The following is a 25,743-nucleotide window of genomic DNA, read 5'->3' on the forward strand; positions in this document are numbered from 1 at the left end:
TCCCAAACTTCTCTGATCATAGAACCCTGCCTTAAGACATGTTTTTTTGACAGGTACCAAGTATAATCATTATGATTTTCATTTTGCACAATGAATATAAATCAACTGGGGAACAAATAAATAAAAAAAATTTTATTATTTTTTTTTTTTAAAGGAAAAAAGTTCGTAAGTTCATACCCTCTGACCCAGTAACTCCACTTCTGGCAATCTATCCTAAGGAAGTAATCCTAAAACAGAAAAAAAAATTATGCAAAGGATGCTCACTGCAGCTTTATCCAAAAAAGCAAAAAATAAAAATAAGTGTAAATAAAAATAATCAAAACCCAAATGTTCAAGACAAAGGAATCCATGAGATGGGCTATATATAGTGTAATTCCTAAACATGATGTGCATTTTAAAAAATTGTGAGAACATGGATGTTTGTATTATGCTAAGGGCAAAATACAGGTAATTATAGGATCACAGCATTATTAAACTGCATAAAGACTAGAAGACAAGATTTCAAAATATAAACTACATTTAGTTTAGTATTTAGGCAGTAGTATTGTAAGTGCCTTAAACTTACTTTTTAACCATATTTCTCAAATGTTATGTATCAAACACATTTGCTCTTATGTTTTATAGACTCTAAAACTTGATTTGATATAGAATCTTTTCATAATGCTCATTCTTGAATTTCATCCTTTGCAGTCATCTATATGGACATGTTTGAGGCTACATAAAATAATGCCAACACACTGGCCAAGCTCATATAGAATTCCTTTTAAAAATATCTTTAAGGTTGGGGCACCTGGGTGGCTCAGTGGGTTAAATAAAGCCTCTGCTTTCAGCTCTGGTCATGATCCCAGCATCCTGGGATCGAGCCCCACATCCGGCTCTCTGCTCAGCAGGGAGCCTGCTTCCCCGTCTGTATCTGCCTGCCTCTCGGTCTGTCAAATAAGTAAATAAATAAATAAAATCTTTTAAAAATATATCTTTAAGGTTTATGAGATATAAGAAATATAATACCTATCTTCTATCACGCTCTAAGAATAACTACATTGTATTATATATCACGATGATCTTCAGATAAAACAGCCTTATTTACATTTCTTTTTTTTTTTTTTAAGATTTTATTTATTTATTTGACAGAGAGAGATACAAGCAGGCAGAGAGGCAGGCAGAGAGAGAGGAGGAAGCAGGTTCCCCGCTGAGTAGAGAGCCCGATGCAGGGCTCGATCCCAGGACCCTGAGATCACGACCCAAGCCGAAGGCAGCGGCTTAACCCACTGAGCCACCCAGGCGCCCCAGAACAGCCTTATTTACTTTTTAAACCCTTGCCACTAGAGGTGAATCCCCCAAAGGGCCATTGCAAGTTTTGAAATGGGGTCTGAAAGTCTGAAAGATAGTTTTAAAATAGCATTATTTCATTTTATTTTCTATCATCTACACTTTCTAAGAAAAAAGCTGTAGGGTGGGGGGAAATTCTTTAATTCTAATTACAAGTAGAAGTACAGTACAGAAAGAAGAGTTCCAATGACTGAACTGTGAGACACTTCAACATTTTGAGTGAAAGAGTAACCAGCAAAGATGACTAACAAGTAGAACTGGGAATGACTGACATCCTTGAGGCCCTGACGTAAAGAAAGCATACCCAGGAAGAGAAAGTATAAAATGACAATGGTTGTTGATAGTTCAAGTAGGATGAAGAGAAAGAACTGACCACTGGATTCAGTAACATGGACGTCACTAGTAACAGTTTTATTAGCTGAAATCTGATTAAAGTAGATTTAAGAACAAGGAAGAGAGAATAGAGATGATGTGTACAAACAAGTTAGTAGTTTGCTGCAAAAAAAGAACAAAAGGGAGTGATAACTGGTAAGGAAAACAGAGTCAAGAGAAAATGTTTTATTCTTTTTTTTTTTTTAAGATTTTATTTATTTATTTGACAGACAGAAATCACAAGTAGGCAGAGAGGCCAGCAGAGAGAGAGAGGGAGAAGGAGGCTTCCCGCTGAGCAGAGAGCCCGATGCGGGGCTCGATCCCAGGACCCTGGGATCATGACCCGAGCCGAAGGCAGAGGCCTTAACCCACCGAGCCACCCAGGCGCCCCAAGAGAAAATGTTTTATTCTTTAAGACTAGAGAACTAGCGGTGTTATTGGTATACTGACAAGAATGATCCAATACAAAACAAAAAGTTGATAATGTAATCAAGAAAAGGGGGAAATGGTGAAGTGATGTTTGTAAGTAATTAAATGGGGATGATGAGAATGAGTTCAAAAATTGGAAGGACTAGTTTCAGTTAAAAAAATGGATACTTCATTTATGATAAAAGATGGGAAAGAAGAGTGGTATTATAGGTACTTTACATTTATTTCCTTTTTACCATATTTCTCAATGTGTAAACAGTTGGAAACAGGTAAATTTTTGTAAGTGGCAGGAGTCTTGGGAAATTCCCTACTCGTTCCTTCAATTATTTTCCTTTCCTTTTTAAAGTAGGAAGCAATGTTGCCATTATCATCAGAGTGATCTTGGGAGAAGAGGTTGTTAGAAATCTGAAGAAAGGGGTTTGAAATAGTCCTCTAGAGAGAGAGGAAGGAAACTTTCCTAGGTGCATGAGATTTTGATGATCAAATATAATCAATAAATCATGATGTAACATATATCAAATGTGGCTTTTAAAAGTCAAGTGGTTCCAATAACCAAACTATGGAAAGAACCTAGATGTCCATCAACAGATGAATGAATAAAGAAGATATGGTATACGTGTACACACACATACACACACACACACACACACACACACACACACACACACACACACAATGGCATACTATGCAGCCATCAAAAGAAATAAAATCTTGCCATTTGCAATGACGTGGATGGAACTAGAGTGTATTATGCTGAGTGAAATAAGTCAATCAGTGAAAGACAACTATCATATGATCTCCCCGATATGAGGAATTTGAGAGGCAAAGTGGGGGGTTTGGTGGATAGGGAAGGAAAATATGAAACAAGATGGTATCAGGAGGGAGACAAACTATAAGAGACTCTTAATCTCACAAAACAAACTGAGGGTTGCTGGGGGGAGGGCGGTATGGAGAGGGTGGTTGGGCTATGGACATTGGGGATGGTATGTGCTACGTTGAGTGCTGTGACGTGTGTAAGCCTGACGATTCACAGACCTGTACACCTGGGGCAAATAATATATTACATGTTAATTTTAAAAAATTAATTAAAAATTTTAAAAAATAAATCAAGTGGTTCTTCTTTACAATTCAGATAAGCACAATAACAAAATTTCTGTATTAGGTAGAAAGTAGGGTTTTTAAAAAAAAGCACATTAAATACATCTGTTGTTTTCTATAAAAAATAAAATAATAATAAACTGCAGAAAATAAAGGTCATCAAAATCTTACTGGCTCATATATGTAAAACACAAACTACAAAAACATCACAGAAAAGCAGGTTAAAAATAACATATTGAAAAACACCGACCTATGCAAATGAATATATATAGTATCCCAGCGTATATCAAGGTAAATCTACTATTCATAGGCTTCCTTCAAAGAATTAAAATCTTGCTTTAGTAACTGCATCTAAAGTCTAACTCTCCTAACACTAACAGGAACATTTTCCATTTGGATGATTATGCATAGAACAGCATGAAATCAGGGTCATTCATTGCCTGGAATAATCCAGACCCCAAGCAAATTGCCCTATGTGTGCCAACCAAAGAAGCACATTTTTAAGAGACTGAAAGGGGTTAAATGACATATTAAGAGCAACTTACAAGATGAAAAAGATGAAAGAACAAAGGTCATAAAACTAATCATAAAGGGTATGTGCAAAGTAGGAAGGAGACTGTTGGTAAATAGTCAGCCTATCAACAAATAGAAAGTTTATGACTGGCATTTCTAAAACAGTACTTGCACTGATCATCAGTGAACATTTCCATTACTAATTAGGAATAATAAGAAGTCAAATCACTATCATTGTGTAACTTTAGTGTTATATTGGGAGGAACAGAGAAGAAAGTGTCTTTAATTTAAGCCAATAAAGTCGACTGACTCAACTATTTACAACCATAGCATATAAATAGCTTTCAAAATAACACAGATTCTTACAGATAGACCTGATCAGAAATGGTAAGCCCAAGTAGAAGAATCAGATTTAAAGCACAGCCAATATAAAATATACAATGACAAAGCTAAAAGTCAGTTTCTAGGAATCCCAGAATATTTGAAGAGGCTGAAAATACCTGACAGACTTATATAAAAATGTGTCCAAGCAGAATATATATTGGATTGGATCTCTCTGACCCATTTTGGGAATGGAAAATGGAAAAGAAAATTTCATATTCTGTTGGTATTCATAAACTCAAATTTAAATAAACAAACAAAAAAAAAACCCCAGCATTTTTAGGAAATTAGTTTTTTTCTAACAATAATCTATTAAGTAAGCTAATGACCTAATTAAAAAAATAAACATTTATCCAATAAGTAATAGGAAATCAGAATCAACTAAACACTCTTATAAGGGAGGGAACCTTTTATTTTTTCATTAACCTATAATGTATTATTTGTTTCAGGGGTACAGGTCTGTGTTCCATCAGTCTTACACAATTCACAGCACTCACCATAGCAATACCCTCCCCAATGTCCATCACCCAGTGACCCCATCCCTCCTACCCTGCTCCACTCCAGCAACCCTCAGTTTTTTTCCTGAGATTAAGAGTCTCTTATGGTTTGTCTCCCTCTCTGGTTTTGTCTTGTAAGGGGTAGGGGAACCTTTTTTAAAAGAGTTTATAAAGCCCCACATTTTTAAGAAAATTGATCTAAAACTTGAAACTGTTATACAGGAAAAGTTAATAAAATACTAACCCCCAAAATGCACACTTTTTTTTTTAAGATTTTATTAATTTATTTGAGAGACAGAAAGCATGTGCAAATGTGCGTGAGCAGGGTGAGGTGCACATTATGACTTCTTTTCCAAAACCAGAATCTGTACAATACTCAAAGATAATTACTATAAAACAAATACTTACTGAACACTCAATATGATCAGGCACATTTTAATTTTCTGGAGGATAACGTTTAGAAATGTTTCTTTACAAGTTAATCAATGACTTTTAACCCGACCAAAATCCATGGTAAAATCAGATTTTACATTATAAATAACTCTGGATGTATATATTTAAACAAACCTAAAACAATGGTTTAGAGAGAGGGAATTATGAAATATTTCAGATAACTGAAGTCTCTATAAGTCAACACCCTTAACTAAATATGGTCCATTCTCATTATTTGTAGTAATTATATTCTATAAAGTTATCACAAATACTGAACCACTGCCCCCAGGGGAAACACAGGGTTAACTTCCCGAAAGCCTTGGTCACAACATTTTGGCCATCTCATCAATATATAGTCTTTTCATGTGTATGTTTCTATTTAAAGACATGTACTTAATACATATTGTTGATTCATTAACACTGAACTCAGCCTACGGCACTGAACAAAGCTTATCTAACAACTCTATGCTCTCCATAAGGCACATTATGACACTAGACAGCACCTTGCCACTATGCTTGGGAGCCATTTTCAAAAGCCAAATATTTCACTAAATAGACCATGAAAGGACACTTGTTATAGTATGAGAGCTGGACCAGGAAGGCAGAGTGTCACTTTGTTTGACCTCAGATGGGAATGTGCATGCCAAGTGATTTTTTGCCACACTGTGCATGCTCATGTCTACAAATGACTATGAAAGCATCACGAATATTGATTTTTGGTGTCACAAACTATAGTGAGTAGGCAAATTCGCAAACACAAAATCTACAAATAATAAGGGTGGATGGTACCTACTTTATCTAAATCCTCTAGAAAGAGCACTATTTGCAATGCAAGATTCACACAGTATTTTGAGATATCAGCAAAGAAGCCACAGCATTACCTTGGCTGCTCCTGGAAATATAACCAAGGATAAAAAGATCAAAGAAATTGGAAGTTCTAATAGACATTCACTACTAAATTTTTCAAATAAATCAGAAGTTCAGATAGCCCATATAGAAAAGGGGAGAGGAAGGCATCACTTTTCCCTTTGTAAGTGGCCAGAACAGGGTTCTTCTGGCAGCATTATTCATTATTGTGACAGTTCTGAATCTACGGATGCCTAGAAGAGATGCCTACAGTCACCTCCATCCTAGGATGAAGAAGTATTGTAATAATGTTGCTCTTCAAAAAATTCAGAAATAAGGTTACTGTGATAGAAAAGAATTACTTCAGGGCTTCACCAAGTCCTAGAAAATATTGGGTAACATTTAGTCATTATACCTTGTTGATTTAGTGACACCTCAGACCTAATTTCCGTGCTTTTTAAAAACTAGTTTCTCAGAAACTTTTTAACTAGTTTCTCAGGAAACTTGCTTTTCAAAATATCTCGGATTAATCAACACCATCTGAACTTATTTTAGGATGTTTAAAGGAATCAGTATGAGAAAGTACATGTTAAAAAAATTGAGCTCTGAAAGCCTATCTCAGAGTGAACTAGAGCTATTTCCATGGCAAACACTAACCTTGAAATGACCTTGAAATCTAAGTAACTGGGGAACACTAGTTACACTAATAAAACAAGGGGTAACTTAAGCAAACGTCCAAAGCCTCCAAAGGACTGTGCATTTTTTAGACAGTTTTAGAATCATATGGCAGGATACAATCCATCGGACCTGAGCAACAAAGTCATTTAAGCTTTAAGATGTAGATGGCAGGAACATAAACCAAACTGTACTACTGATCACTGGGAAGGAAAACTCAAAGCTTAGAATCACCTTCTGCAAGCAGTTTAGAATCTTCCCTGAATGATAAAGGAAGCTCCCTAATCACCAGGAGCCCTCTTGTGGCCCCACCACTTACTAACACTCCAAGTTCATATTACGAACTTTATATATTCCAAGTTATTTATTAATTCTTATAGTCAAACTGATTAATAGTATCTGGGAATAAACAATAAAGTAAGTCACATCATGACTGAGTGATAACTCAGTGACTCAAAATCCCCCAAGGGTTTTCCATTTCACTCATAATGAAAGTCAATTTTCATGGCTGCCTGTTGGTCTCTGTATAATAATCTACTCATATCCCCACCACTATGAGTTTATATTCTATTCTCTCTTTTTCACTTTGTTTCACTCTAATGTTGTTCTTTCTTGACGAAGAAAATATGCTGCTATCTCAGAGCTTTTGCACTGGCCATTCCCTCTGCCTGAATGCTTTCCTCATACTAAGAACTATTCATATAGTTCTTCCCATTACTTTCTTCAGGACTCAGTTCAAATGTCCCACAGGCAGTGACACTTTCCCTAATCATCTTATTTAAAATAATAACTCCCTTGCATCATAGTCCCTTTCCCCCTTGCCCTGTTTTACTCTTCTCCAGGCAATGTATAAAAGCACTAGACTAGTGTCTGTAATACAGTAAATGCCTATCTATCTATGCATTCATCTATTCATTTGTTATCTGTATTATCTTCTCACTAGAATTTAAGCGCCCTAAGGAAAAAGACTTCCCTTTTTCACCACCACTATCTTCAGCACCTATAAGCTCAACTTATTCTTCAAAACACTATTTAGTGAGTAAATATTTATTAAATCTTTTTAAAGCCAACTAGGTACTTTCTTTACCAAAGAACTTCAAGCCACATCACAAACACAGTATCAATAACTTTAACCATATTTTTAAAAGTTGTACTGAACACATTCTGTGTTGTATTTTTAAAACCGGGGATAAATCTAGCCTTAATATTTACCACTTTTCTCCTTTTATCAAAGTTCTTGTTACTTTAACGCAAGCTATAAAAAAACAAGGATGTTGGGGCGCCTGTGTGGCTCAGTGGATTAAGCTGCTGCCTTCGGCTCAGGTCGTGATCTCAGTGTCCTGGGATTGAGCCCCGCGTCGGGCTCTTTGCTCAGCGGGGAGCCTGCTTCTCTCTCTCTCTCTCTGCCTACTTGTGATCTCTCTCTCTGTCAAATAAATAAATAAAATATTAAAAAAAAAACAAGGATGTGACTAAAAAGATTGATACTTCAAAAGCACATAGCTTGTTGAATAATTCTACTTCCAAATCGCTTATACTGTGGTTAACTGGGAAACCACAGATGTGACTTAAGGTGAAAATCTTCCAAGGACTACAAAATTGGCTGAATAGGTCTTTAATAATGGAGATTAACAAAAGCAACACAAAATGAGTATGGGGAGCATGATGCAAGTATTCATGTAAGCAGCAAATGTTCATTATAGTTTTGAACATTTTAAATCCACACGGTACCTCAATCATATATATCTTTATTATAAATGATACAGAACACTATTTCTCAGTTCACATGACAATACCTATTTTTTTTAAAGTTTCTTTAACTGATTATTTTAGTTTGGGCTAAATTTAATTCTTCATTCCCATTTAACTCTACTACCTCTGCAATCTGTGTTTACTCCATTAAAACTAAATTTTAAACTGGCTGCTAGGGGAATCCGGGAGGCTCGGTTGGTTAAGCGTCTGCCTTCAGCTCAAGTCCTTTTCCCAGGGCTCTGGAGTAGAGTCCCACGTCAGGCTCCCCTGCTCAGCCAGGAGTCTGCTTCTCCCTCTCCCTCTGCCCTCCCGTGCCATCTCCACCTCCCACCACCTCCTGCTCCTGCTGGCTCTCACTCTCTCCTAAATAAATAAATAAATAATCTTTGGGTGGGGGACAACTGGTTGCTAAATCCCACTGGATCTTTTACCATTTCTGTAGCTTTCTACATTATTGAACATGCACTCCCTCTTCTTTACAACTCTCTTGTCCCTCAGTTTCCCTTGGTATCATCCTTTTCTTGGTATCACTCCTTAGGTGGCATTGTTGTTCTCTGTTGCTAGCTCCTTCCTGCTCTGCAGCTTCTCTCAAACCTAGGGTTTTAACTATCACATAGAAACTACTGACAACCAATCCTATTATCTCCAGCCAAACTCCTCTATTGAGCCTACTAGTTTTACTATATTGTCTCATAATCACCCCAAATCCATTATCTTAAAATCTAAACTCCTGTTTTTGTTTCCTCTCTCTCTCTCTCTCTCTCTCTCTCTCTCACACACACACACACACACACACACACACACACACACGGCCCAAATTAGTTCTTAGATGCTCCTACTATTTTCTCTATCTCAGTGAATGGAGCCATATTCTAGCCAACTGCCTATTTAAGAAAACTGGTGGCTCTTCCTCTTCCTTCTACTATCCCTTCCCTCAACAATTTAGTCCTAAAGCCATTTGGTGGAGCCAAGCAAGTAAGGTTTATGTGTAGGAGGCAGGACAGCAGTACAACAGGGGGGATCAATTTAAGCAGAGTGAGGAGGGCCCCCTTGTATGTGGGGGATGGTAGGAGAAAAGAAAGTGGACCAACACGGTGTCAAAGCCTGAATAAGAAGGGTGAGGAATGATCTAATAGTGGAAAAGCCCAGCCGGTCAAAGGCAGAGCAAAATGAGAACATCCATTTGGGTGAGAGTAGCAAACATGAGCAGGGTAAAAAAGGTATCCACATGGAAGAATGGTGTCAAAGCTCAGATGGGTTAAGGACAGTACAGTGGCCACAGTGATGCCCTGCTCAGATATCCCTTCAATAGAACCTGCTCCATTATCTTGGAATTCACTGCAACATTTACACCTGGCCATAATGCATCTATGCTTCTCCCAGCAAATGACTGTGCATGGTGGGAATGCTCCAACAGCCAATTCTGCTACCTGCCCATCATACTTTGTCTTGATATCCATTTCTCTGGGGACCTGCATAGATACCAGAAGGTATCTATGTACTAGTGTCAAAAACTCTTGAGACAAAATAAGTAAGTGTAGAAGATACCACAAAATGGCTAACTTCATTAAACAAAGATTATTTCTTTGCTGAAGAACATTTTCTACTACATAAAGAAATCCAGTGGCTCAGAAGAGGAAAAATTCTCAACAGGGTATCTTAGCTAAAAGGGGTCCTTTTAAGACAACAGAAGGCTAGATTTCATTGAATACTTTGAAGATGAAGAATAGCTGCAGAAACTAGCCAATGTAGCACTAACTCCTCAGTCTCTGTAAGACATGAAAGAAAAGCTTTGACTTCAAGGGACAAGATTCTTGGATTTAAAAGGAAAATGCACTTTTGGAAAACACCACATTACGAAAAGGAGATTGTGAAATGTTTCCAATGCTGCTTGGGCCTAACTAAAAAAGGGTATCATCAAGTCTCAAGTCTTACTGGAAACCACCTGGAGAAGCTACAGAACAAAAGTGAGCTGATTTCCTTCCCTTTCAACACAAATGATCACTGGGCAGAACTCTTTTTCTGAATCTTTTGATTACGAGAATTTGCCATGAGAAAAAGGAAGAGCTGCAGTCTTATACAAGATGAGTTTTACTGATCTGCCCCAGACGTGTTCTGGTTTTCTGTGGAGAAAAGAATATCCTGCTATTCATAAGAAACCAATGAACATTATGCTTTAGTTTTCATTATGCATTCAAACAACCTTTTTCTTACTCAATGAACATCAAGAGTAAGCTAAGAAATAGTCTCATTTCAGCTGAAAAAGAAATCTGTAGGTGTCGGTTTATTTCCTGTTTGACCCTGAATTGGTATTTGTGGAGCATAAAACAAGCACACGAAGAAAATATAATTATTACATTAAAGAGGTAAATTCACACTAAAGAAGTCAAAATAATTGTTTAGATTCAAAAATCACACTTTTATGCATAGATGAGCCTTGTGAAGGAAATACTTTTCTAGGACCTACATTTGAGCATGATCATATCACCGAGTAAGGAAATATTTTCTCTAAGTCTTGTATAAAAGAGTGTCTAGGCAATATTTTTATTCATATTGCTTTGGTTTATGGTTTTAGTAGCTTTACTATTCAATATTGTCAAAAAAATTTCATGTTGTAAATAATATTAAAATCAGTTTATGTTTATTTAAATTAAATCTGCTGAGCCTACATTAAGAAAAATTAAGTCCCATTTTGGTTTAAGTTGGTTATGTGAAATTTACTACATTTCCTTAATGAGTTTGCAAGATTTATGTGAAGATAAACGAGATTTAACCCAAGGAAAGTAAGCTAAGCTTAAATGTCAGGGGGTTGTATTTTCCTCCCAAGAAAAGCTGGCCAAAATGTCATTTTTAGCTATAAATATGAAGGGATAACTATTTCTACATATACTCTACACCATATCTAATTTGGATCTCATATAGAAATTTATGGTAAGGCTTACTTGAATAAAGTAAAACAGATAAAGTAGTAATGTAAAAGAAAAAAAATTAGAATCTCCTCTAACACTGTGTTAGCACTTGTCTACTTTTCTCGTGTTTAACCCTGAATTGATATTTGTGGAACATAAAACAAGCACACGAAGTAAATATAAATTTTGCATTGAAGAGGTAAATTCACAGTAAAGAAGTAAAAATAATTTTGAGAATACTTTGTGGGAAGAAGGAACCACACAAAAAGATGGGACTAATGAACTTGCCAATATAAACAGATCCACAGAAAAAAAGAACATTGTTTACTCAAAAGAGCACTGAAAAGTACCAATAAATAATTATATCTACAACTTACTGATCAAGCTGTTATACTGTGAGCTGGAGCTATAGTCATCTTTATGTGATTCCCAAGTTAAGATTATTTTAAGTGTATACTCAATGTAAAAATATTAAGAAAGGCTGACGTGAACATCAGTAAAGGGATAAACTGATATTATAATTACCTAATAAGAAGTAATGAGAGTAACACATCACCTTTTTGAAATTCTTGCCAACAATGCATAACCTGAATCCATTAATGAGGAAACACTAGACAAACCCAAATTAAGGGTCCTGTTCAAAATGACTGTCCTATAATCTTTAAAAGTGTTAAAGGAATGAAAGTAAAGATCAAAGCATTGTTCCAGATACAGAATAACTAAATGTAGTCCATGATTTTGAACAGAATCTTTCTATTATATGAGATAGTTATCTGAAAAACCAGTGAAACTCAAATGGAGTCTGAGGAATAGAAAATCTAAAATATTGATGCCAATATCCTGATTTTAATGGTTATATTGTGATTATGTTGGAGAATGTCCTTGTTTATAAGAAATGCATACTCAAGAGTTTAGGGGTGATAGTGAATCCTGTTGGCAACATTATCAAATGGTTCTGGGGCTAAGTAAGCTCTTAATACTATAGTTGAGACTATTATGAAAGTTAAAAGGGGGGAGGCATCTCGATATCAATCTGGTTCCCATTATCTGCTATAAACTACCTTTGCCTTGTCCTAACACTCTTGTCACCCACTCACATCATCACTAAGTCCTAAGTGTACCTCTGCAGTAGATCTACAATGGATTCCACTTCTCTAGGGTTGTTTAATAAGCAGATACTATATGCCTCTTGCCCAAACTATGTGAATAGCATCCCTAATATTCTTCCCATCTTTTGTGCATCATGCCTCTCACCTACCCTCTATACTGCGGCCAGAACGTGAAATGTCATCACCTCAGTGGCAGTTTCCAAACTTTTTACATGCTGAAGCCTTTGTTCAAATGAAAGCAAGATATTAAACAGGTAAAGAAAGAACTTGTGAGGAAAAACTGGAGAAGGAGAGAGAAGAGTGTTCACAGAAAGAATGAGCAACCCCTGAGTGAATCCGAAAATTTCTAAAACTACTATTCTATAAAATAAAATCTGAATTCCTAAGTATGGTATACAAGATGTTCCTAGTCTGATCCTGTCTCCAACCATCTTCATTACAAACTGGTTTGTCTTAAACTTTGCATTACCCAACAATATTGATCTACTTGTATTCTCCTTATACACTATATGTTTTCCTATGTCTATCTTTGTAAAGATGTCTTCCTTCTCTCTGACACATTTCTTTGCCCACCTTTTACTAACCCTATCTAGCAATGGTAAGTCACATTCCTTCTTCTTCCATTCTTCTCTGCCATAGAACCTGCTGAAATTGGCAAGCATAGGCCTTGAATACAATGACCTCCTCCTTCTACTTGTAAAAAGAATATAGTGGTAGAATATTCCAGAAAAAGTTGGGAACACAGACTTGTAATAAAAGAAATGTCATAACTAACAGGTTGATAAAGGGATAAAGCTTAAGTAAAGAGGACTGATATATTTTGAGTTGTCTTTTTTAATATATTATAGAAAGTAGAAGGCTAGAGAAGTGAACATGTTTGCTATTTCAAGTATCTCACCTTCCAATTCCATAAAGAAAACAGGAACTACTTTCGCTTTCTCTTCTCTAGTGATATTAACTGATACCAAATATCAAGTATATATTACAATGCTAACCTTTAAAATGCAGTGATACACCAATGATCATACACAGACTATATAGCCTTTTCCTCACATTTAGGAAGTGATAATCAACTGTACATATAACTTTATTACAATCCATATAATTTATTACTTCCTATAATTTCTAAAACTGTTAACCAACAATGAACAAATACAAACAAAATCCATAGGGTAATTTTTCCCTTTCCCAGAGTATATTCAATAGCTTCTCATACGTTGTAAAATAAAGAGCATGGGGAATACAGATTTTAAAATATGAAAATATAAGTGTCCATCTTACACTGTTACGAGATACTTCTATTTGTGGTAGTTCAAGACTGAAATCTACTTCTGAAAAACACACCATCACTAAACAAACAGATGCCTCCTACAGGGTTTTTAGGCAGAGAGGTGTTAGCATCAGGACTGGGAGCACAAGGGGTGTCAGGTTTACATATAAATGCTGAAATCTTTGCGATAAAAGTCAACAATCACAGAAGTTCATTCATGTACTAACTAGTCTTGTATCTTCAAATATTAAATGAAAAAATGGGTGAGACACAAATAGTTGACTAAAAAATATATAAAAGGATTGATAAACATATGAAAAGGTACTCTGTAAAACTAGCCATCAAGTAAATGCAAACTAAAACCACATGCAATACAACTTCCCATCCGTAAGAATTGCTAAACTAAAAGAGACCAACCACCACCAAACGTTGGTAAAAATAGGAAACTAAAACTCTCATACATCGCTAGTGGGATTGTAAAATGTTACTACCACTGTAGAAAACCATTTGGCAGTTACTTATAAAAACACACACCCTGTGAGCTAGCATACATTCGCCTACGTACTCCCCAACAGAAATGTCCACAAATAGGCTGGTACAAGAATGCTTATAACAGTTTTATTCAGAATAGCCAAAACTGAACCCAACTCAAATATTCATCAACAGAAGAATGTATAAATAAATTGAGATATATTCATACAATGGGATGGGTACACAAAAATGAGAATGAGAATGCGCTTCTGATACATGAACCAAAATGGACATCATTTTTGTGATGCATTGAGTGCATTGAGTGAAGAAGCTAGGGGGGAAAAAAAGGCAACATTAAAGGATTCCATTTATATGATGTTTAAGAATACAAAAAACTATCTACAGTAATAGTAATCAGAATAGTTGTTGCCTAAGTTTGGATTGAATGGAATGGAGCATGAGGAAATTTGGGGAGTGACAAAATTTATTCTACATCTTGACTGAGGTGTTGTTACATAGGTATACATATTGTCAAAATTCATCTATGGATTGCACTTAATATAAAAAGCACTTCGATTAAAAATGTATATATTAATTGAGGACAAGGCAAAAATTTCTCTGCCTTCTTTGACTCTCCCATTGTGAGCCTGTTAAATGGTGAAAAAGGCTTTGGCCCATTAGTTGGGTCTTCTCTACACTAATACCAGATACGATTACATCAGAGAGCGAGGATAAAAGCCCAGAATACTGATTTTTCCACTTCAACAGGCAAGGTGGCAGTTTTCCCAGTGCCAGCAACTCCTGGCATTGAAGAGTCAGTACATCATTCACTGTGAAGCATTCTATAGCAGGTAGAGGGAACTTTGGATGAAGAATGTGCAAGAGCTAAAACAGCAATTGTACTAGAAGGAAAACCAATCTTGAAGTCACTACCCTAAGGACCTGATGACCACAGGACAAAGAGAAGAAGAATCTGCTCAATTTCAGAAATAACTCAGCACTTTAAGGAAAACAATACTACCACAATAAGCAAACACTGATTCAACAACTCCTTTTAGGTGTGGCCTCTATTCTGCCTCACTATCATTTTACAATAAGGTTTTGAACTTCAGAAAAAGCTCACCACTGTAATATAGAAAATTTATTGTCCACAGAAAACTAATGAGTCTGTTTTTTTAATAGAGTTCCCATCTTAGCATAGTTTTAGCACGGCAATTAATGTGGACCACAAAGGAAAAGAATGTCTTCTTGTTATCTGCTTTTTAAATTTAGGAATTCTATTTTGATTTGCTACTGCTTGATGCCCCTTTGCCTGGGTTCTTGAGGGGTTTTAGTAGGTATGTCAGAACTCAGGTAACTGCTGCCTGGATTTCTTTTCTTGCTCACTAAGGAAAAACAATTACCTCATTTAGATGATTATGTCAAAGAATCACTATTCACAGACAAACTCTAAGAAACATTGTTCCATCCTCATCTTCAAATTCTTGTCAGGAAGGTTGAGTAGGTATATCAGGGGAAAACACTGCCTGACCACTCTGCACACAAAATGCGTATTTGAACTGGAAAACAAAAATATTTAAACTCTGAAATGAGCTAGGTACTGGCGATAAAATGCTAACCAAAGACATAAACTCTGAATCCACCCCCCCCCAAAAAAGTGTAAAGGCTATAAAATTACTGTTTTTAAAAAATTATGAAAAAAAAAATCTACCCAAGGTAGACCTTTGTAAGACATATGAACAAGAAAAATTTCTAAAAGTTGTGTAATTACAGTGAAACCAAATAAAATAAACTTCGTTCTAGCCTGACTCCATCACTGCTCACCAACATCCTTATCTGTCAATACTACGGTAACTGAAAAAGCAAAAAAAAAAAGTAAAAACCATCACCACCACCAAGAAAATAAAAAAATCTAAAACATCTAAAAAATTAACTCAAATAACAAGAAACATTTATAATCCATTTAAAACTATTCTTTTTTCCTTCCTTTTTAGTAAAGACTGAGAGCTATTATTTTCTAAATGGTAAGAACTATCATTATTTTCTTACAAAGATCTTACTCTATTTATGTAGAAATAAAGCAATACTGTCATAATGATTAAATTAGTAAACTAGATCCCTTACATAATGATCTATAATTTTCAGACAAGAAATTTTTAAAATTTTTCAGGTTACAGAATAGTATTTCTGGACAAACCTAACAAGGCAGTGGTTGTAAAACACTCTCAAACTTCCAAACACCCTCAATCTCAGTACAATGCTATGTTGTACACTCAATCTAAAACTAAGAGAAAGCATTGTGGGTTGGTCACAACTCAAATTCCTTATTACAATGAGGACTGCCTAAGGATTTTACCACTAAACTCAGCCATTCAAAGAACTAGGGAAGACTCTCTCTCTAGGTCACTGCTCTCCAAAGCTAGTGATTTTAGATTTGTTAGGAAGAATATTTCTTAGAACTTCCAGATTCTTAAAGATTCCTCCACTCTGAAGTTAAACTTTCCATCTAGACAAAATCAGATCACTTAACTCAAAAGAATAATAATTGAAAGCCATAAAAATATGGCTCTACAGTTTTGTCTACTACAGCAATTCACCTACTCCAGATAGAGAAACAAAAATATTAGGAAGAAATCCTGAAAGTTAAGAAGTCTGTTTTATATTCAGGTTAGTAAAGATGTTTCCACTGCATTCTTGTAATCAGCAAACATTTACAGAGAGCCCACTACGAACTAACAGTATGTTAGGTACAGCTTATTCACCTAATCGAGAACCCTGAGATCATTATTCCCATTTTAAAAATAGGAAACAAGCTAAGATTAAGGTCCCTTGCCCAAGATTTACAGTTAGTAAGATTTAGCAAACATGTTTAAAACTGTGAACGAATGCCTGAACCAAGGCTTATGTTCATTCCACTAGGCAAACCTGTCTTCCAACAAGGCATAATTAAGGATCTTACAGCAGCAAGAGAAACAAAAGGCACACGTGAAGCAGCAGGACACCATTACAAGTATCTCTTTGATATAAAAGCAACTTCTTAAGACAGAGGCCACCCTTCTTTCTCAGATGCCTAAACATCACCTTCCTTCCAGTCAGGACCATGGACCATGGGTCCAGGCCCTGTCCAAAAAAAGAGAAAAAAAGTCTTTTAGACTGCACCCAGCAAAGTAAAATAAATCATATGAGATTTTTTTCCTAGGCCCCTTTTAGGAAAAAGAAGGCACCCCATATCACCCCCACACCCCAAAACTCATGCACACAATCTAATTGCTTTTGCCCATTAGTTACAAAGTGCTCTTTAAAGCTGTATTTGAATCTGAAAGTGTAGCTCTATAGTTACATACGAATACGAGTATTTTGACAGTTTAAATTGATAAGATTTTAAGCAAAACAATGAAATCAAATTCTAGACTATAACCCAAAGTCACTATCCAACTTTGTAATCTCATTTCCTTATCAATTCTCAACACAACTGCAAAATAAATATTATCTATTACTGAATCTTACTTTGTGCCAGTCCTTGCTAAATGTTTTACATATGAAACTGGATTTCATTATAAAAAAAAATTATGATGTAGATTCTATTTTTTTAAAGATTTTATTTATAGATTTTATTTATTTATTTATTTGTCAGAGAGAGAGAGAGAGAGAGCACACACAAGCATGTAGAGTAGCAGGCAGAGACAGAGAGAGAAGCAGGCTCCTTGCCGAGCAAGGAGCCCAACGCGGGACTCGATCCCAGGACCACAGGATCATGACCTGAGCCGAAGGCCACAGCTTAACCAACTGAGACACCCAGGCATCCCTAGATTCTATTTTAAAGGTAAAGAAATGAGGTTCAGAAACCATGCTACACTGTCTCTCAAGCACTACCCTTCTGATATATAATTTCTCTGAACACTCAGAGAACACTCCTAGGGCAGTGGAAATCACATAGTCCTGTGATCAAAACAACACAGTTTTTCATTTGCAGTAAATGTAAGGAATAATATTAGTATCAACAAAGAACATTAAGAAATACATCATTTCAGCACAAAGTCAAAGCCAACTTGACAACAAAAGAGCTGCATAAAATTGAGTAAAATCCAATCAGTTAACATAACAGCCCAGGTTTAATAGTTAGACTACACAAATTCTAAATCTACTACTACCTAGCTATATTGTAATCTTGAGCAAATTTACGTAAAGTCTTTAAATCTCACTTACCTCATCTGCAAAAGGGGATTTTAAACGGTACCCCAATTTTACAGGATTATGTAAGGATTACAGACATAATGCATGTTAAATGTTTAAAGATATGTATGGGGCGCCTGGGTGGCTCAGTGGGTTAAAGCCTCTGCCTTTGGCTCAGGTCATGATTCCAGGGTCCTGGGATCAAGCCCCGCATCGGGCTCTCTGCTCAGCGGGAGCCTGCTTCCTCCTCTCTCTCTGCCTGCCTCTCTGCCTACTTGTGACCTGTCAAATAAATAAAATAAAATCTTTAAAAAAAAAAAAAAAAGATACATCTGACATCTCTAAGTGAGTACTTAATGTATTATTCTTATTATCTATTAAACAACTTTGTTATCAATTTTAAGAAGGCTTAAATAGGCTAACTTCATCATGAGCTAAGTATAACAAAAGAAAGGAGATCAGCAATCATTAAAGATATTCAAATTCGGGGCGCCTGGGTGGCTCAGTGGGTTAAGCCGCTGCCTTTGGCTCAGGTCATGATCCCAGGTCCTGGGTTCGAGCCCCACATCGGGCTTTCTGCTCAGCAGGGAGCCTGCTTCCTCCTCTCTCTCTGCCTGCCTCTCTGCTTACCTGTGATTTCTCTCTGTCAAATAAATAAATAAAATCTTTAAAAAAAAAAAAAGATATTCAAATTCAAATCTTTACTCAATGTGAGTTAGAGTGCTCACAGGTTAAACTATCTTTCAAACCAAAACATACCAAAGGCTGGTTACATGAAGAAGGATGCATTTCCACCTCTTTTTCGGTGCCAAGAAAACCATTCTCTAACTTCTCAAAGGACAGGAACAGGGTCAGTGGTATTTAAAGTGTGGCAGGCGGACCCCTGAGAGTTGCTGAGACTTTCAGATCTTTGAGGTCAAATCTACTTTCATTAATACCAAGAGGTTATTGGTCTTTTAACTCATTCACTTCCAAATGTATTTAACTTTTGACTATGTACCTTGTGATGATGCCATTATTTCAAAGGCTGATACAACTATGTTTATGCTTTTAAAATTTCTCAGTTTTAGTTTTTTTTTTTTTTAAATACTGGATTTTTTTTTAAAGCTTTTATTTATTTGAGAGAGAGAGCGCGCACAAGCAGGAAGAAGGAGCGAGGGAGAGGGAGAAGCAGACACCCCTTTAAGCAGGGAACCCAATGCAAGGCTCAGTCCCAGAATTCTGTGATCATGAACTGAGCAGAAGGCAGACACTTAATCAACTGAGCCACTCAGGTGCCCCTCAGTTTTAATTTCTAATGCAATAAATATCAACAAATAGAATTTATATAACAAAAACTATTTGAGGTCTTTGATAATTTTTAACAGTGTAAAGGGGTGCTAAACCAAAATCTGAAAACTGCTGCTCTAAGTGGTCAGAAAAGTTACGAGCCATGAAAAAACAAACAGATTCAACCAGAAAGCTTCAGAGGCATTCTTTTCTAATCCCCTTATTTTAGAGCTTCAGAAACTGATTCTAGAAATTTAGGTACCCTGCCCAACATCTAAGGAAGGGAAGAGCTGAATTAGAAGGGAGATATTAAGACTCCCAGATTCTCTTTAATAAGTCATAAGCATGGCATATGAAAAACGTGCCTCAAAGGTATTGTAAATATTCATTAACACTGGTCAAGTGCTTATATTAGCACCTGACACCCAGTAGATACTCAATAAATACTAGTAGTAGTGATGACAGAGGACCAAACCTCTGCTTAAATTACCTTTCGAGATTGGCAGCCTCCACCACCTAGACAACATGCTGCACTTCTTGATCAATTTTATATTTGCTTCTTCCCTTACTGAAGTCGAAATTCTCCCTCCTTGAAGTTCTACCCAGTATGGCCTCTCTGACTGCTACACAAATGAAATTTAATCCTAATGCTATGTAGCTTATTTCTCAAGCATAGCCACCCTGATTTCATTAAAACATTCCTGATGATGGCATGACTTGAACTCCCTCACCATCCTAAGAGCTCCAACTGACGACTACTCTCAAAGTGTAACACTCAAAACTGAACAGTCTTCCACATGTGGTCTCAGCATACTTTGGATCTCTGGTTTTCCTTCCTCTGGATACTGTTGGTCTATTAAAGTAAACGGTCTTTCTAATTTTACAGAGCTCCCTGTTCTACTGTATACAGTGTTTTAAAAAAAACATGCAGCTTGCTTTCTGAGATGTCTTCACTCTATTTTCCCCAACTTTCATTCGGCACCTCTCTTTCCTTTGTCCCTAATTCCATGCAATTTTGATACCATTCCCACAGTTTCTCCTTTAGTGTAAAGAGACCCTCCTTTGAAAGAGCCCTGGTAGGTCAGTTTTGAGAGTTCACAGGGATTAAACTACCCTTGCCTTTATAGCCCTCACTGAGGGCCCTGCACTCATTCATTGTTGGAGTAAGCAAAAGACCTATCAGTTTCACCGGTTAACTGGCCAGCTGGCTTTTCCAGTTAACTATTTGAGGGATCTCCTGTTGCCAAGTTTGACCCCCCACTGTTTCACTTTTGCTTTTTCCTACTAAATAACACTGATTGATATATTCATGTCTTGGGTTTATTGGTGTTTTGCCCTCACCCAGTTGTATTTTAGGGTTCAGGGAAAACAATGTCATGGGTAAGTGCTGCCCACAGGTTCTTTGTTCTGGTACTTTATCCACTTATACATAAATTCAGAAAGACCCAAACACTGGATTGCTGTCTTCTTCCCAGATTTTTCTGTTTTAAGTTAACTTAAAGTTTCAAGCTAACATTTTAAGCAGCTATCTCATAAAACAGTAAGTAATATTAAAAAAGTTTTAAATAATATAATAATGTTACTATTACATAGACATGATGTTTGATAAAGGAAACTCAATTCTTTGTGAATACGAAGATACTTTTTAAACTTTTTGAATGTCAAATGTTGAAAATCTAAGTCTACTGTTAATAGCAAATTAAACAATATAGATGGAAGCACTTTCCAAAGAGAAAATTTCTGTTAATTATGCAGGTATTATCATCCTTTGGCCCTGGTAACCCACCATGAAGGTGAGATTCTTCCCTCTGGTATGAAAGGCAGTAATTACTTAAAGGGCCTGCCGGTTGTCCACACTGTTACATTAAAAGCAAATACAGATCATCCTGGGAATATAATACTATCACAATTTTTCCCCCCTGAAAAGGTTTCTGCTTTTCCCTCTTTCTTGAAAGACTGCTTCACTGGGTATGTATATATGACTGACAGTTTTCTTTCAGCAAACTGAAGATATTACTCCACTGTCTCCTGGCTTCCACTGTTGCTATCAAAATTCAACCAAATGCCAAACTCCTGTTCCTTTTTAATGAAACTGTCTTTCCTCTGTAGTTGTTTTAAAATATTTTCTTTACCCTGACTGTTCTATGTATTCCACACTATGATGCATCTACATGTGAATTCATTTTTATTTCTCCTGTTTAAGATCCATTAAGTTTCCTGAATGAGCTTCAATGGTTCTAGAAAATTCATAGCTATTATCTTTTGAAATATTTATTCTCCATTCTTTTTATCATCTCTTTTTGAAATTCCAATTAAATGTGCTAGACTTTTACATTCTTTTTTCCACATCTCAACCTTTCTTCTTTTAATTCATCTACTTGCCTCTCAAGCTGCATTCTTCCTTGGAACTTTATCTGTAGAATTCTCTGAGCCTCAGGTTAAATTTACATTGCTCCAGAGAAAAGTCAGGTTTTTTAGCTAGTTGCTCAGAAACGCTACCACCTCTGATTATCAATTCAAGTTCACTGCTTGAGGATTTCAGAACTACAGAGAGCTCTCAATGTGATAAGCTACTTACGTTTACAAATTCAGGAGATGGGGGAGGATCCTGCATCCAAAACTAAAACTGAGACTGAAAGGTCCCTCACTGTACATTTTTGTGTGGTATTTTCTCTTCATCCTTATAGAACCTTTGAGGCTCCCACTTTATATGGGGGTCTCATATTCGATGCCCATCTTATGGAGCCTTCGTTCTAATCTGCCTGCTTGCCCAGCACTTAAGGCAGCCCTTAAATTAGAAGCCCAAGGTCTCTGCCTTCCGAAAAACTCCCAGGGCAAAAACTGGCTTTAGCCTACTCTTAGCTCCCAGGGTCTCTTGTTTTAGCCATTGCGGATTTATTTCTTGTCATGTAAGCACTATGTTGAATCAGTAAATTTATCTACCTATCTATATCTTTACTTTATCTGGCATTTTGGTTGCTTCATTTGAGACAGTTTTCACAATACCTATTTGGTGGTATTCCACATTACTGCCAGGAACAGAAGTCATAATCAATCCCTTGCAGGGAGACCGTATATGATTTTACAAAGAATATAATATTTAAAGTGAGTACTAAAGTATTATTAGATGGAACTCGGGGGTGGAGAAGGAGAAACATATTACAAAAGTAGCTAAATAAACAAAGATGTGTGAGATGTGTGGTTTTGCTGGGCTTAAAACTGAACTGTAGGGTACAGAATTACTAGAAATGAAAGTGATGGACTAGAGAGACTCAAGACACATGGGATCCAGCTCCTGAGACTCTCTACACCATGATAAGGAAGATAAACTTGAGACTGGCAGTCACCGAAGGGCTATAAGCAGAGAGCTAACACTGTCATATCTATGCAACAAAAAGATTATTCTGACAAAAATAAAAGAGAGCAAATGGAAGAGACAAAGTAGAGCCTTGCTATTCAAAATCTGGTCTTCCACCAGCAGTGTACTGTCATCACCTGTAAGCTTGTTAGAAATGTAAAATCTCATGCCCCACTCCAGATCTACCTAATTAGAATCTACATTTTTAACAAGAACCCTAGCAATACATCTGTAAAGTCAACTGATGTCAAAACAATGATCTGCAAAGCAAGTGAACATTAGCTTTATTTTAAATTTCAAGAAAAAAGTCTTCATTATTCTGAAGTGATGTGACATTCATTTCATGTTCAATGTTGCTTTATTTGCCTAATAACAAGCTATTAATATCATAGATCCTTAATAGGTTTAAATTTGTTGGGTTTGTATTTGAGGTTTTGACACTACTGACTTACGATATATAGTGATCAGTTATTTAGTTGTGACATAAAGTTGAACCCATTAATATGTTGCTGTCTAAGAAGAAAACATTTAGTGAACAGCAGCAGACTATTCAGAATCAAATAAAATAATAAAAAGTCTAGCTTTTTATTTTTCCACTCATTGTTACACATGCAGTAACTCTTTATAGGAAGATTATTATTTAAAAAAGTAGAGGGGGTGGGGAGAACCCTTCTGTTTAGTGATGGAAGTAAAAAGGTCTAAGAATCTGATGCTTTTAATTAAAAAATTATAAGAAATGGAGAGAGTTCTAAGCTATAAAGCTATTCTGCATTTTAGATGTTTCATTTAACGTCTCTAGCTATATTCCTATTTAATGTCAAGTGCATAATATATTTGAACCACTTTATTAAATTTAATAAATATTATACTAGTTCAAATTTTAGAAGAATGCTTTTTTAAAAAAGTCTTACTCTCAAAGTAAGCTGCATCAAAATCATGAGTGCAGGGCGGGGGTGTGGGGTGTGGGGAGGGACTTAAATGCAGAAACTTAAGACCTCATTAGATCCACTGAATCCCAGTCTGCATTTTTAACAAGCAGCTTCCCAGGAATTCTGTGGGCATACAAGTTGTTTTTTCCCAAATCCAGGAACCATAATTATTCATTTACTGACCCTTTTATTTGAATGTATGACTTATACTAAAAACTGCCAGTACCGATCAAAAAATAGAACCTTCTGATAAACCCCCTCTAGTGACTCTAGAAGCTAGCTCTCTATTTTAGAAATTAGAATATACAATGGAGAAAGGACACTCTCTTCACTTAAATGGTGCTGGGAAAACTGAATAGCCAAATGGGAAAGAATCAAACTAGAACCCTATCTTACACAATACACAAAAATCAATTCAAATGGATTAAAGACTTAAATGTAAATCTGAAACCATAAAATTCCTAGAAGAAAACACAGAGAGTAAGCTCTCTGACACATATCTTGACAATTTTTTTGGACTTGACAACAAAAGCAAAGGCAACAAAATAAAAAATAAACAAGTAGGTCAGCATCAAACTGAAAAGCTTCTGCACAGCAAAGGAAATCATCAACAAAGGAAAAGGCAACATATGAAATGAGAGAAAATATTTGCAAATTACATATATCTGATAAGGATTTATAATATCTAAAATACATAAAGAAGTCATACAACACAAAAGCAAAAAAAATTTGATCAGAATATGGGAAGGGTAACAGAACTTCAAAAGAAGACAAATGGCCAACAGGTATGTGAAAAGGTGCTCTACATCATAGTCATCAGGGCAATGCAAATCACAAGCACAATGAGCTATCGCCTCACACCTGTTAGAATGGCTATCATCAAAGACAAGTGACAATGACTGTTTATGAGGATATGGAAAAAAAGAACCATCGTGCACTATTGGTAGAAATGCAAACTGGCACAGCCACTACGGAAAACAGTATGGAGGTTCCTCAAAATACTAAAAATGGAATTACTATATGACTTCACAATACCACTTGTGGGTATATAACCAAAGGAAATGAAAACAGGGTATCAAAAAGATATGTACACTCCCATATTCACAGCAGCATTATTCACAATAGCCAAAATATAAAAACAACTTAGTGTCCATCAATGGATGAACACACACTTGTATGTGCAGGCACACATACGTGCAAGGACACACACGTGTTCTCTCTCAGACACATACAAAAGAAGAGAAGTATGTAGGGTTATGGATGTGTTAATTATCTTTCACAATGTATACATATGTAAAATCACCTTTCACAATGTATGCATACATAAAATCACAATGTATACTTTAAATATCCTACAATTTTATATGTTGATTATAGCTTAATAAAGCTGAAATAAGGGGCGCCTGGGTGGCTCAGTGGGTTAAGCCGCTGCCTTCGGCTCAGGTCATGATCTCAGGGTCCTGGGATCGAGTCCCGCATCGGGCTCTCTGCTCAGCAGGGAGCCTGCTTCCCCTCTCTCTCTCTCTCTCTCTCTGCCTGCCTCTCCATCTGCTTGTGATCTCTCTGTCAAATAAATAAATAAAATCTTTAAAAAAAAAAAAGCTGAAATAAAAGAATATTCTGTTACCCCAGAACGCCCTCTAGTGACTACTTTCAGAAACTAGCTCTTGACCCACAATAGTAACCACCATAACTTTTAACATCATGGATCAATTTTGCCTACTTCTGAACTCTATACAAAAGAAATAATGAGTTTATACTCTATTTGGAGGTCTGTCTGCTCAGCATTGTGTCATTAATTTGTTCACATTATTTGCCTCTAATTGACTCATTTTCACTCTCCCTCCTGTAATAGTTTTTAAAATACCAAGAGTAAAAAATATCATTTATATGCTCTACCTCTGATGGGCATTTGTATACCATTACCTCTG

The 25,743-nt window shown here is 36.2% G+C and overlaps 1 protein-coding gene across 3 annotated transcripts in view; it reads right to left on the bottom strand.

Annotated features, from left to right (window-relative positions):
• FBXW7 (F-box and WD repeat domain containing 7) overlaps nucleotides 1-25,743 on the bottom strand; it is a 223,345-nt gene that overhangs the window by 93,689 nt on the left and 103,913 nt on the right. Inside the window, exon 2 of one of the 3 annotated variants that reach the window (XM_047717647.1) lies at nucleotides 178-227. The exons of the other annotated variants lie outside the window; for them this stretch is intronic. The gene's annotated coding sequence lies outside the window, so the exon portion shown is untranslated. The remainder of the gene's footprint in view (nucleotides 1-177; nucleotides 228-25,743) is intronic. 3 annotated transcript variants of the gene reach the window in all.

Source organism: Lutra lutra, chromosome 2 (assembly GCF_902655055.1).
Source record: "Lutra lutra chromosome 2, mLutLut1.2, whole genome shotgun sequence".
NCBI lineage: Eukaryota > Metazoa > Chordata > Mammalia > Carnivora > Mustelidae > Lutra > Lutra lutra.